This window comes from Pelophylax lessonae (assembly GCF_965119305.1).
Source record: "Pelophylax lessonae genome assembly, chromosome: 7".
In the NCBI taxonomy this organism is placed as follows: Eukaryota; Metazoa; Chordata; class Amphibia; order Anura; family Ranidae; genus Pelophylax; species Pelophylax lessonae.
In genome coordinates this window covers 205047441-205059939 of record NC_138774.1, presented here as the reverse complement: position 1 = coordinate 205059939, position 12499 = coordinate 205047441, and positions in this window count along the sequence as shown.

Below are 12499 nucleotides of genomic sequence, written 5' to 3'. Positions count from 1 at the left end.
CAATAATGTCTACCCACTGGCAACAAAAGTGAGTACACCCCTAGGTGAAAATCTCCAAATTGGGCCCAAAGTGTCAATATTTTGTGTGGCCACCATTATTTTCCAGCACTGCCTTAACCCTCTGGGGCATGGAGTTCACCAGAGCTTCACAGGTTGCCACTGGAGTCCTCTTCCACTCCTCCATGATGACATCACAGAGCTGGTGGATGATAGAGACCTTGCGCTCTTCCACCTTCTGTTTGAGGATGCCCCACAGATGCTCAATAGCATTCAGGGCTGGGGACATGCTTGGCCAGTCCATCACCTTTACCCTCAGCTTCTTTAGCAAGGCAGTGGTCGCCTTTGAAGAGGCGTGACATTGACATATGTTCTTCCATTTTGTATGTTCTTACATTCTGTTATATTACTGCATCCATTTTGAATACACACTTTGTCTAACAGTTTTAACTCAGTTTCAAACAGATAATATCACACATATTTTACATTTAACACATTTTCTAAATATACACATGCGCTTCCTGTAGACATTTTACCCCTAGTTCCTCTTTTAGAACTTGAAATCAGTATTGCTTAACTTTCATGTTTAACCATTTATTTGCACACATAACCTACCCTAGACACCCCCCCCCCCCCCCTTTTACTGTGCATCCTGTATTCATTGTATAAGATCTCTGGATATGTATTAAACAGACGAGAAGTCCTTTGTATCACACACAGACTACTTGATTTTATTCCAGTGGCAAAGGACTCTTCCGGAGGCTCCGCTCTTACACATAACCGATTAGACTTGATTATAAATCAGGGACTATTAAGAGTTTTAAGAGGTGGGATTGACCCAATCACCAACAGCCTTGGATGTGTGTTTGGGGTCGTTACACTGTAATACTGCCCTGCGGCCCAGTCTCCGAAGAGAGGGGATCATGCTCTGCTTCAGTATGTCACAGTACATGTTGGTATTCATGGTTCCCTCAATGAACTGTAGCTCCCCAGTTTTAAAGAAATATTGCTAGAGATGAAGTAGAAAGCACCACATCCCTTTGTTTAAAGTAGCTACAATGGAGGGGGGCAAAGTGGGACTTTAACGGTGCAAAATGATGGAAAAAATTCTGAATTCTCAAAAATTGTACATTTTATTTACACATAGGAGGTGAGGACAAGACAGTACATCAATATAAAATGATAAAATCAAGAAAATGCACTTGAAAATATCAACTCATTGAGTTGATATTTTCGAGTGCATTTTCTTGATTTTATCATTTTATATTGATGTACTGTCTTGTCCTCACCTCCTATGTGTAAATAAAATGTACAATTTTTGAGAATTCAGATTTTTCTCCATCATTTTGCTCCCCATTCACACATGAGACCTTGTAACACTAACAAATAACATGAAACCGGGGAGAGAAAATGGCTAATTGGGTCCAATTTGGACATTTACACTTAGGGGTCTACTCACTTTTGTTGCCAGCGGTTTAGACATTTATGGCTGTGTGTTGGGCTATTTAGAGGGGTAAGCAAATGTACACTGTTATACAAGCTGTACACTCACTACTTTACATTGTAGCAAAGTGTAATTTCTTAAGGCCCCGTTCACATCGGGGCGACGCTACTTCGCACCGCGACCTCGCGAGCAGCGCGCCGCGACCTCGGAGCGGCCGCCACGGACTTCATAACTTGTGTCGCTCCTATTAGAACGGGTCCACAGCTTCCCTATGGGAGGCGACCTACGGCGACCTGTGAGGCGACCAGGTCGCCTCACAGGTCGCCTCAGTGTGAACCGGGACTCAGTGTTGTCACATGAAAAGATATAATAAAATATTTACAAAAATGTGAGGGGTGTACTCACTTTTGTGAGATACTGTCTAACTGTAGGTGCCTACACAGCATGACCTTAAACCAACATTTCTCAATAATTTTAATCACCCTGGCTCTTCTAATCAAAGTCCTGGGACTGAGCAGAGTACTCTTGGCAGGGAATCCTTCCCCTGCTGATAAGATAAGGTCTTTGCAAAGTGTCCATGACTATTTCTTCGCAAAGTGTCCATGAACATAGCAGAAACCTTTCCTCTTGCTAGTGAAAGAGGAATCTTTACAAAGTGTCCATGAACATATCCTCGCAAAGTCTCCATAAATCCTGGTCCCACACCAGAAAGTATGGGCCAGGAACTCCCCTCCCTTGTGCAAAAGAAAAAGTAGAGTTGGCATGACTTTTGCCCCTCGAAGCCAAACTTCCACGGAACATAGCTGAGACTTTCTTGCACTTGGTGAACTTGAGGTTAAAAAGCCACTCTCAGGGCACAGTGGTTCTATAGGTGAACTGCAAGTTTTAGCCGATCATGTAAGTAAAAGTGGAGCTCTCCTTCTCTTCCATTGCAGAGATGTAGGGAAAAAGGACAACTTGTAAGGTGGGGAGATGGCTAAATGTCGATACTTAACTGGTAACTCAAACTAACAGCAGCAGGATGATAACAGTCTCCCCCTATTTCTTTTCAGCAGTAGAAGTCTGGATGAGGAATTCTGATCTCTACTTTTGTGTCTTGAAGGGTGACAGACCATTCCCTTTCTTTGTGGCCGTTTTTCACCACCAACACTTTATCCATCTATAGTGAATGCCCCAGTCTCCATTTCTGTTCGATGAACAGGAACTGATTCCTGAAGGGCTTTGGAATTTGCATGAAATCCCAAACCCCTTCTTCACACCATGAGACCCTCTTTGCCTCGACCTCTTCCATGATTTCCCTGGCAACATATGGAAAATCATACCAATACTCCTGAGCTACTCGCCTTTGGACTATCCTCTGGAAACAGGAGTATCTGGGCAACGAATCACGGTCTCCTCTCCCTTATGGTACATAGAGACTCACTTCCATCCGTATGTAATTCTTGTACGCTTCCTTTTGTGCTGGTGCCCTGCAAAAGGTGCGAGGAGGGGACAAACCAGGCCTCCTTTACACATAAGCCTGGCAACACCCCAGACTCTTAGCACATTGAATCAACTTGGGAATTGTGCTCTCTCTCTTCACTGTTCAGCTGGGAACACTGGAAATCACTCTCAGTCTCCCAGTCCCATCCAGTCTATGTCACTGACCTCCAGTCACCCATCCCCTTCTCCAGGGACCTGAAAACATTCTCGAACCTTGGGGACCCAACATACACAATCCCCAGCTCCCCCTCTCCTGAAGAGCTTACAGACTTCAGACTCTGGAGCTTCTGAATCTCTGCAGTGGATGTTGCAGCCAATTGGCTGTCTGCAGGGTCTGCCGTACTGGTTACAGGCTGCTGCTTATTCTTCATGAGCTGAATGCTCCCGATTGCAAAAGTGCACATATCTTGGATCTGACACAGCGTGGTTTGGGTATACAGCACCGGTCCTGGCGCCAGCACTGACTTTATCGCACTGCAATCCCCCCTCTGAGTCACCACAAGAGTGTTCCTGACTTCAGCAGTACATCCTGTCTCCCAGTTTGTTAGCAAGGTAACTGAATGTCACTGGGTATTCTCTTCAACAGTATCTTCCCACAGTGACCACACCCACCCCAGGCCTGCAGCTTAACAGTAACCTGCTGGCATCTGCCACATACCAGTCCTAGGTGTTCTGCCTGGTCATCGCTGCACAGCGACCACTCCCTAAGGGTTGCAGCTGCACTCCAGTGTCTGTCAGTGTCCTGCCCAGCAGTTCAGTCAGCTTTAGTTGGAAGTCACCACTGCCAGCAGCTCCCATGCATGCTCTAACATCCGCCATCTTGCTGCTCTCTCCTCGTGGAGGGCTACACCCCGATATGGCCCCGTTAATCCGCCCTTCTCTCCAGATTGGCAAATCTTGGGCACTTGCTCTGCCTGCTCTTCCCAGTTAGCTGATTTGTACACAGACTTTCCTCCTGTTGGGCAGGACCTCCGAGGGCTCTCTATCCCGACTTGAACTTGTCAAGGTCTTACCTTGCCTTCCTGTTGGCAGCCATCTTGGACATGTGCAGACTGCTGTCTTTTATAAACTCTGCATCATCACTTGCCTGTTGCCTTGGCGTCGCTCATTGATGATATTGCACACCTGACTATATATATCCTGGGGGCATATTCGCAAGTCCAGTTCTCCAGCGGGTGCCGGTTTTTTCTTTGTAAAGAAGAAGGGGGGTGAGTTGAGACCTTGCATTGTTTATAGGGGCCTCACGGTCAAGAATGCATACCCAAAACAGTTGATTACTGAATTGCTCGACCGCCTTAAGGGAGCAACGGTCTTTACCAAGCTTGACCTAAGGGCCACGTATACCTTTGTAAGGATCAAGGACGACGATGAGTGGAAGACCAGAATCAGTCATTATGAATATCTAGTGATGCCCTTTGGGTTGTGCAATACGTCCGCTGTCTTCCAGGAGCTCATCAATGATGTTTTACATGATATATTGCAGCAATGCGTGGTAGTCTATTTGGACAACATCTTGATTTACTCGGACTCCATTGAATCACACTACCTGGATGTCAGATGGGTGCTGCAATGGTTACGTGAGAATAAGCTTTTCTGTAAGCTTGAGAAATGTGAATTCCACCTGTTTCAGGTTGCCTTCTTGGGCTACATCATTTCTGCTGAAGGGTTCTCCATGGACCCTCAGAAGGTTTTAGCTGTTCTACAATGACCTCGCCCTAGTGATCTCTGTTCCATTCAGCGTTTCCTTGGGTTTGCCAACTACTATCGGAAATTTATTAGGAACTTTTCCTCTTTGGCCAAACCTATCTCAGATCTGACTAAGAAGGGCAGCAATGCTTACAATTGGACGCCTGCTGCCATCCAAGCTTTCGAGGCCCTCAAGTCTGCTTTCGCTTCCGCTCCCATTCTGTCTCATCTCAATCTGGGTTTGCCCTTTGTCCTAGATGTGGATTCGTCTGAGATGGGAGTGGGCACCCTCCTGTCTCAGCATCGGATACCTGATGGACCCTTACTTCCTTGTGGGTTCTACTCCAAGAAGCTGTCTCCAGCTGAATGTAATTACGAGATTGGAGACAGAGAGCTCTAGGCTATTACCCTGGCTCTCAAGTAGTGGAGACACTTGCCTGAAGGTTCTGTGGTTCCAGTTCTCATTCTCACCGATCATAAGAATCTGACGCATCTCTCGGAGGCCAAGAGCCTCATACCCCGCCAGGCCAGATGGGCCTTATTCTTGTCTCGTTTCAACTATGTGGTCTAATATTTGCCTGGTTTCAAGAATGTTAAAGCTGATGCCTTGTCTGAGTTGTCCAGGGAGGACTTTGTGCCGACACCGGTTATACCTTCGGATCATATCCTGGCTGCCATACGCACCAACTTAGGCTCTCCTCTTGGGGAACAGATCTTGGCTGCCCAACCTGATGCTCCCACAGAGAGACCTGCTGGCAAAAGTTTTGTACCTGAGGGGTTGCGCATCAGAATGTTTCATACGTACCACAATTCCAAGACTGCCGGTCATCCTGGTAAGAACAAGATGTCCTGAGCTATTTCCTGTCAGTTCTGGTGGCCATCTCTCCGTACTGATGTTGCTGCATATGTGGCTGCTTGTTCAGTCTGTGCCCAGAACAAATCTTCGTGGCACCTTACCCTGGGCTACTGCATCCCATTCCCAATGGGGAGCGTCCCTGGTCTCACCTGGCCAAGGATTTTATTGTGGAACTTCCCGCTTCTCGAGGTTACACGGTTATACTCATGGTTGTCGACCGGTTCTCCAAAATGTGCTACTGTGTTCTGTTTAAGCGGCTGCCTACCACTCAGGAGCTTGCCTCTGTGTTTGCCAGGGAGGTTTTCTTGCATACAGAGGTTGCCTAAGGAGATTGTCTCGGACCATGGGAGCCAGTTTGTCTCTAGGATCTGGCATGCCTATTGCTCCCAGTTGGGTATTCAACTCTCCTCCTCGACCTACCATCCGCAGTCCAATGGTGCTGCTAAGCGTTCCATCCAAGCTCCGCTGCTATATCTCTGACCATCAGGACAATTGGGTTGATCTGCTACCCTGGGCAGAGTTTGCCAGGAACTCTGCCATCAACTCGTCTTCCGGAATGTCTCCAACAATGGCCAATTATGGGTTCCAAACCCTTGTGTTGCCTGAGTCACTCAGCACAGGACATTCCAGCTGTGGAGGACATCTTCATGTTCTCCGTTCCTCTTGGGTGCAGATTCAAGAGTCTTTACGGGTCTCTGCACAGCTCCAGAATCTCCAGGCAGACCGGAGACGTCTATCTGCTCCTTCGTACTAGATCGGGGAGTGGGTGTGGTTGTCAACCCTTAATCTCAACCTCAGGAAACCCTCTCCTAAACTGGCACCCTGTTTTGTTGGGCCTTTTTGCATCCTCCTTAAGGTGAACCCGGTGGCCTATGCCCTTGATCTGGTATGCGTATCTCCAATGTCTTTCGTGTGTCATTTTGAAGCCATTGGTTTGCAATTCCTATACTATCAATTCTGCATCGGCAGATGACCCGGCATCGGCAGACGACCCGGCATCGGCAGACTACGCACCTCTGGACTCAACCCCGGCTTGGATGACTACCCTCTTCTAGACTCGATCCTGGCTTGGATGACAACCCGCTCTGGACTTGACCCTGGCTGTTCCTGATTTTGCTCCTCACTCTTGTTGTGCATTTATTGTTGTTGCTCTAATAAACTGCTTTATTTTAGTTGCATCTTCGTGTGGTCTGGTTTCCTGGCACCCTGACACAACTTAACTCACTCTGTGCTGCTTGGTCCAATTGCACACACTCCGGCATTAGGGTTCCCAGCCTCCCAACAGGTCTCACGAGCCGGGTTAAAGGAGTCATAAAACCTTCTGATGCATTAAGATAAAAAACCCTCTGTGTGCAGCAGCTCCCCTCAGCCTCCCTAACACTTACCTGAGGTCCCTCTCTGTCCAGCGATGCCCACGAGTGTCTCAGCCGTCCCAGATTCTCCCTCTTGATTGGCTGAAACACAGCAGTGGCGCCATTTGCTGCCGCTGCTGTCAATCAAAGTCAGCTAGCCAATCAGAAGAGAGGGGGCGGGGCTGGGTTGGGGCTCGCTGTCTGAATGGACATAGGGAGCTGTGACTCGGCTTTGGTGCCCCCATAGCAAGCTGCTTGCTGCAGGGGCACTGAACAGGAGGGAGGGGCCAGGAGAGCAGAAGAGGGACCCGAGAAGAGGGGGATCCAGGCTGCTCTTTGCAAATCCACTGCAACAGAGCAGGTAAGTATAACATGTTTGTGATTTTTATAGGAAAAAAAAACAAGACTTTACAATCACTTTAACTCTCCCACTACTCCTCCAGTATTAACAGTCTCTGCTGACATACTCGCTCCACCATTATCAGGCTGTGCTGTAATGGAGAGGGTAGCTTCAATACCCGCGGTGAACACACACAGTCCAGAATTAACTCCTTTACCCTTACCACTTTAAAATGCTCTGTGACTGGCCATTATGCAATGAACATCTGTCTCTAAGATGCAAACACTGGTGATTTTCCTGGCGCTCCGCTTCCCTTGCCCTGAGTTAACTCTCTCCCTGCCATCAGTTACTTCAGTATTAGTAAGCTGTGCTATAATACCTTTTCTGCCATTTGCAAGCCGTGCTGAAATGCAAATAGAAACATGCTTTCTGGTGGCACCACTGCCTCTTCCCAGGCAGCCTTAAACTCTTCATGCCATCACTTGAAAATGTCCTAGCATTGGCAACTGTAGAGCAGACATTCCCCTCCATGGCATAGCACTGTTTCACACTGATTGCGGTCCCGCAATCCTTACAGCAACACAAAACGATTACTCCAACTCTCTCTCTGGTTGTTGCCACTATCAACCTCTGCAAGAGGTCTAGTTTAAAATCCTAGACGTAGCCCCCACATATAGCGCTACTCCCATAGGAGCTGCTTGAGTAATACACAAACAGTCCTTACTCCTTCACCGGCTGCCAGGTGCAAGGTATTTTCTGCAGCCAGACACACACACACTTAGGCTTAATGTAGTCAAAGACCAGTCTAGGGGTGTTGTTTTTGTAGTTTTATTTTGGATGAACTTGGATAGGGTAGGGGATTTGTAGTAGAATACTCCAGAACAAAACTATGCACAGATTGACTCTAGCTGATCTAGAATTGATCAGTAGGTGAAGTTCCTTGCTGGAAGCAGATGGCAGACTTCTCCTGTGTAGCAGTGCAGAAATAAAGAGCATGAGCAAAGTCTTTTGTAGTAAAGGACAGGTAGACAAAGCTCTTTGGATCACTAGTCAGCGATCCCTTTAGTTGAACCCTTAGCTGACTATACTAGAACAAGGGGGTAGCCAAATAGAACAGGCCCCAGATCTTTGGTGTGTATTCACTGGAGTCGCAAACAGATCCTCTCAGGCACGGCTCCCCTTCAGTCAGCTCTTCAGAAACACCAGGGTCACTCATCTACTTTAGCTTCAGGCCCTCAGGTCGCCCACCTGAGGCCGCATGGCAGCAAGTGCCAGGGTCAAAAGGAGCCCTAATAATTTATTATTAATTTAATTTATTTTATTTTTATAAATTTTATCAGGGCTCCTTTTGACTTCACGTATATATATATAACTGGATGGAACAAGACCATTCTCCCCTCTTTGTTATCTTTTACAACCACATTTAAATCTATAGCAATTCAACGGCTTTCCCTTGGTAAGTTTCTTCCCTATATTATACTTATCCTTTTTTCATTAACACTCTCTTTCTGATACTACAAAAATCTATAGTATGCCCTTCTGGGATAATTATTTCCCTCTGTATACACTTTTGTGGTGATACGCTCTAATATATAACTCTCCTTGATGCACAGTACGTTTTGACTTTAAACACTTTCACATATCTTTCTGCATATGAATGGTGATTAACATCTACTAAGATGTGTTTTCTGGCATATTTTATTTTATATCATACTATAGGTGTAACCGACCGTTTTTCCTTGTCTGTTGATACTTATCAGCACAAATATACATATATTGTACAATCTGATTGAATCGATCAAGAGCAAAATTAAGGGTAAGCTTTCTTTAATGAAGCTCCTTTTTGGATATAACATATGTTATTCAGTATATTTCTTAAAGTTTTAAATCTGCTATATGCAAAAGAGAACAAGGCCATTTTAGTTCTGTTTCCCTCCCTCTCTATTTGGCGAGTGTACCCATCTCGGGGTTATTCCCTTGGAGGTTGCCCGTCCAATATACGCCCCCCCTTTAGACTCTGATAAACCACTCTCCATAAATTTACCTATTAATTTTTTTTTTTTGCTGTCCCTTCTTTCAAAGGTGTCTATACTAACTTTAGACTACATACAATAATATCCCTATATTTAGGGAAATAAAGTCATAAATTGTAGGTCTCTAACTAAATATTTTCCCTTTTTTTTTTTTCTTTTTTTCTTTTTGTCTGAAGTAAAAATAAATGATATAAAGATTGACATTGTATAAATCATAGATAAAATAATCTCTATTCAATTAATTATTTGCTCTATAAAGAATTATATATCTGTTTTTGATTTTTAGAAATGAAAATGTGAATACACTAAGATTTAAGCACTATTGTTGGATATATTTTAAACAATATCTATAATGTATGCAAACATGTATATTGCTTACTCTATAGATTTTCTAATAGTTTGAAACAGCTGGAGCCTGAGGAAGCACCTATAGCGAAACGCCATTTCATGTACAATAAGTGTATACAAATTTGTAATGAATAGGTATGTTTGTCTGTTTTTAATGTATATTGAATAAAAATTATTTTATTAACTTTTAAATATGGATTGAATTTGGAAATATTTACCGTATCAGTGGCATATTCAAATCCCCTTTGGTTCCACCTCTGCTCAAAATTGGACAGGGCATGATATCAGGACAGGTCATGATATCAAATGTACTCCGCCTCCGCCTGTGACAAGACACAGGTGCCATACAGGAAACATTGGCTCTGCAGACGAGAGAGAGGTGAGAGAGAAAGAGAGAGGTGAGAGAGAAAGAGAGCGAGAGAGAGAGAGAGAGAGAGGAGGGAAGGAGAGACACGAGAGAGAGAGAGAGAGAAGGGAAGGAGAGACACGAGAGAGAGAGAGAGGAGGGAAGGAGAGACACGAGAGAGAGAGAGAGAGAGAGAGAGAAGGGAAGGAGAGACACGAGAGAGAGAGAGAGGAGGGAAGGAGAGACACGAGAGAGAGAGGAGGGAAGGAGAGACACGAGAGAGCGAGAGAGAGAGAGGAGGGAAGGAGAGACACGAGAGAGCGAGAGAGAGAGAGAGAGAGGAGGGAAGGAGAGACACGGGAGAGAGAGGAGGGAAGGAGAGACGAGAGAGAGAGAGAGAGAGGAGGGAAGGAGAGACACGAGAGAGAGAGAGAGAGAGAGAGAGAGAGCGAGAGCGGAGGGAAGGAGAGACACGAGAGAGAGAGAGAGAGAGGGGGAGGGAAGGAGAGACACGAGAGAGAGAGAGAGAGAGAGAGAGAGAGAGAGGGAGGCAAGGAGAGACACGAGAGAGAGAGAGAGGGAGGCAAGGAGAGACACGAGAGAGAGAGAGGGAGGGAAGGAGAGGAGAGACCTGAGAGACATGAGAGAGAGAGATGAGGGAAGGAGAGATATTAGAAAGAGGGAGAGGAAGGAAAGAGAGGTGGGAAGAGAGAAAGAGATGAGAGAGAAACAGAGAGATAGAGCGATATAAAGAGACAGATGGAAAGACAGAGATGGATGGGGGAGAAAAGAAAGAACAAGTAAAAGAGAGAAGAAAGAATGGAAGAAAGAAAGAATAGAGAGGGGGAGAGATAAAGAGGCGAAATAGAGAGGGAGAAAGAGGGACGAAATAAAAAGAGACAGAGTAGAAAGAGAGAGAAAGAAACAGGGAGACCAAAAGAGATACAGTAGGCCTTTTGTCCCTTTCACACAGGCTTTCCGATCCGGTCCGCCTGTCAGTTTTTCAGGCGGATCGGATCGGATGCTCCATGCAGCTCTATGGAGCAGCAGATGTCAGGGGAGACATCCCTGCTGACACCCGCTGCTATCCAATCCGATTCTGTCCGTGAAATCTGGAGGGATGGAAACCCTATTTTCCATCCGTCTGGAGGATCGGATGAAAAACGGACAGGCTGTCCGTTATCATCCGATCTCCCCATAGAGGAAAGCAGGGCTCTGACAGCTCAGTCTCTGCACATAGAGCGGAGACGGAGCTGTCATCCGCCTGCTCAGCGTGGATCAGGGGATCGATCCCCACTGAGCAAAAACGGACTCCGTCGGGCGCATCGCCCGTGTGAAAGACCCTTAGTGTTACTGAGCAAAATCCATATAAATATAAACCAAGTCTAATTTGCAAAGAAATATGTGACAGATCAAGGGTTTTAATGATGTTGTGTCCAACGGATATAAATCATGCCCGTACTACAAATTTGCAACTCAATGTATACGTAACCAACCAGCAGTACCTGCCAGCAGTACCCACCAGCAGTATTCATCAGCAGTACCCACCAACTTTACCCACCAGCAGTACAAGGCAGCAGAACCCACCAGCAGTACGAGCCAGCAGTACCCGCCAGCATTACCCACCAGCAGTACCCACCAGTAGTACCAGCCAGCAGTACCAGCTCTGGAGGACAGCCAGTTAGCAGCCACCAGCCTTACCCACCTGGGGGACAGCAGCAGCTAGCGAATCCTGCAGGAACCCAATTCAATCCACTTGAAAAAAAGAGAAGGGGATACGTCCCCTTCTGTCTGGGCAGATCAGATTGGAGGGCCCATAGAGTAGAGAGTGCTGTTTCCGTGTCTGCTCTACATATGCTGACACGGACCTGTCATCTGATCTGCCTGCTCCGCTCATTGAGGCCCGCGACTGGTTACCAAGTCGCTAAAGTGGCCCTTGCTGCTCAAGAGGTGTATATGTATATATATATATATATATATATATATATATATATATATATATATATATATATACATATATATACACATATATACACATATATATATATATATACACACACACACAGTTTCCACCACACTTTTTTTCCCAGGACTTGACCTCTGCACTAACCTAACTATTTACATTCTAGCACCCATACTAGGAGGGTGCTACACCAAGATGAAAACTCATTAAATGGCTAGGTTGATTTCCCTGTTTAAAGAGAATGTAAATTGTTTTGTAGATATTTTCCTTTTTCAGTTAATTTGCAGTGGAACTAATGATTGTTTAAGCCCCGTACACACGTAGCAATTGTCGGCCGCAAATATTCGGCCGCCGACCGGTCGGCCGATTGTAGGCTTGTTAGTATGAAGCTTCCGACAGCCGACAGCGCATTTTCGGCCGAACAGAATCTGTCGTGCAGGCATTAAAATTTTTGTAGGCCAACACCAGAACGGCCGATTGTTCGTCAGTCAGTACAGATTTCGGCCAACAGACAGCAGATTTGCAAGACTGGGCATGCTCAGAAAAGAAAAAAGACAAGGAAAGTTAACCATCACATGACATCACTTCTGCAGTCGGCTGTTGTTGGCCGACAAAATTCGTGTGCAGTCTTTTGCACTTTTCAGCGGACACG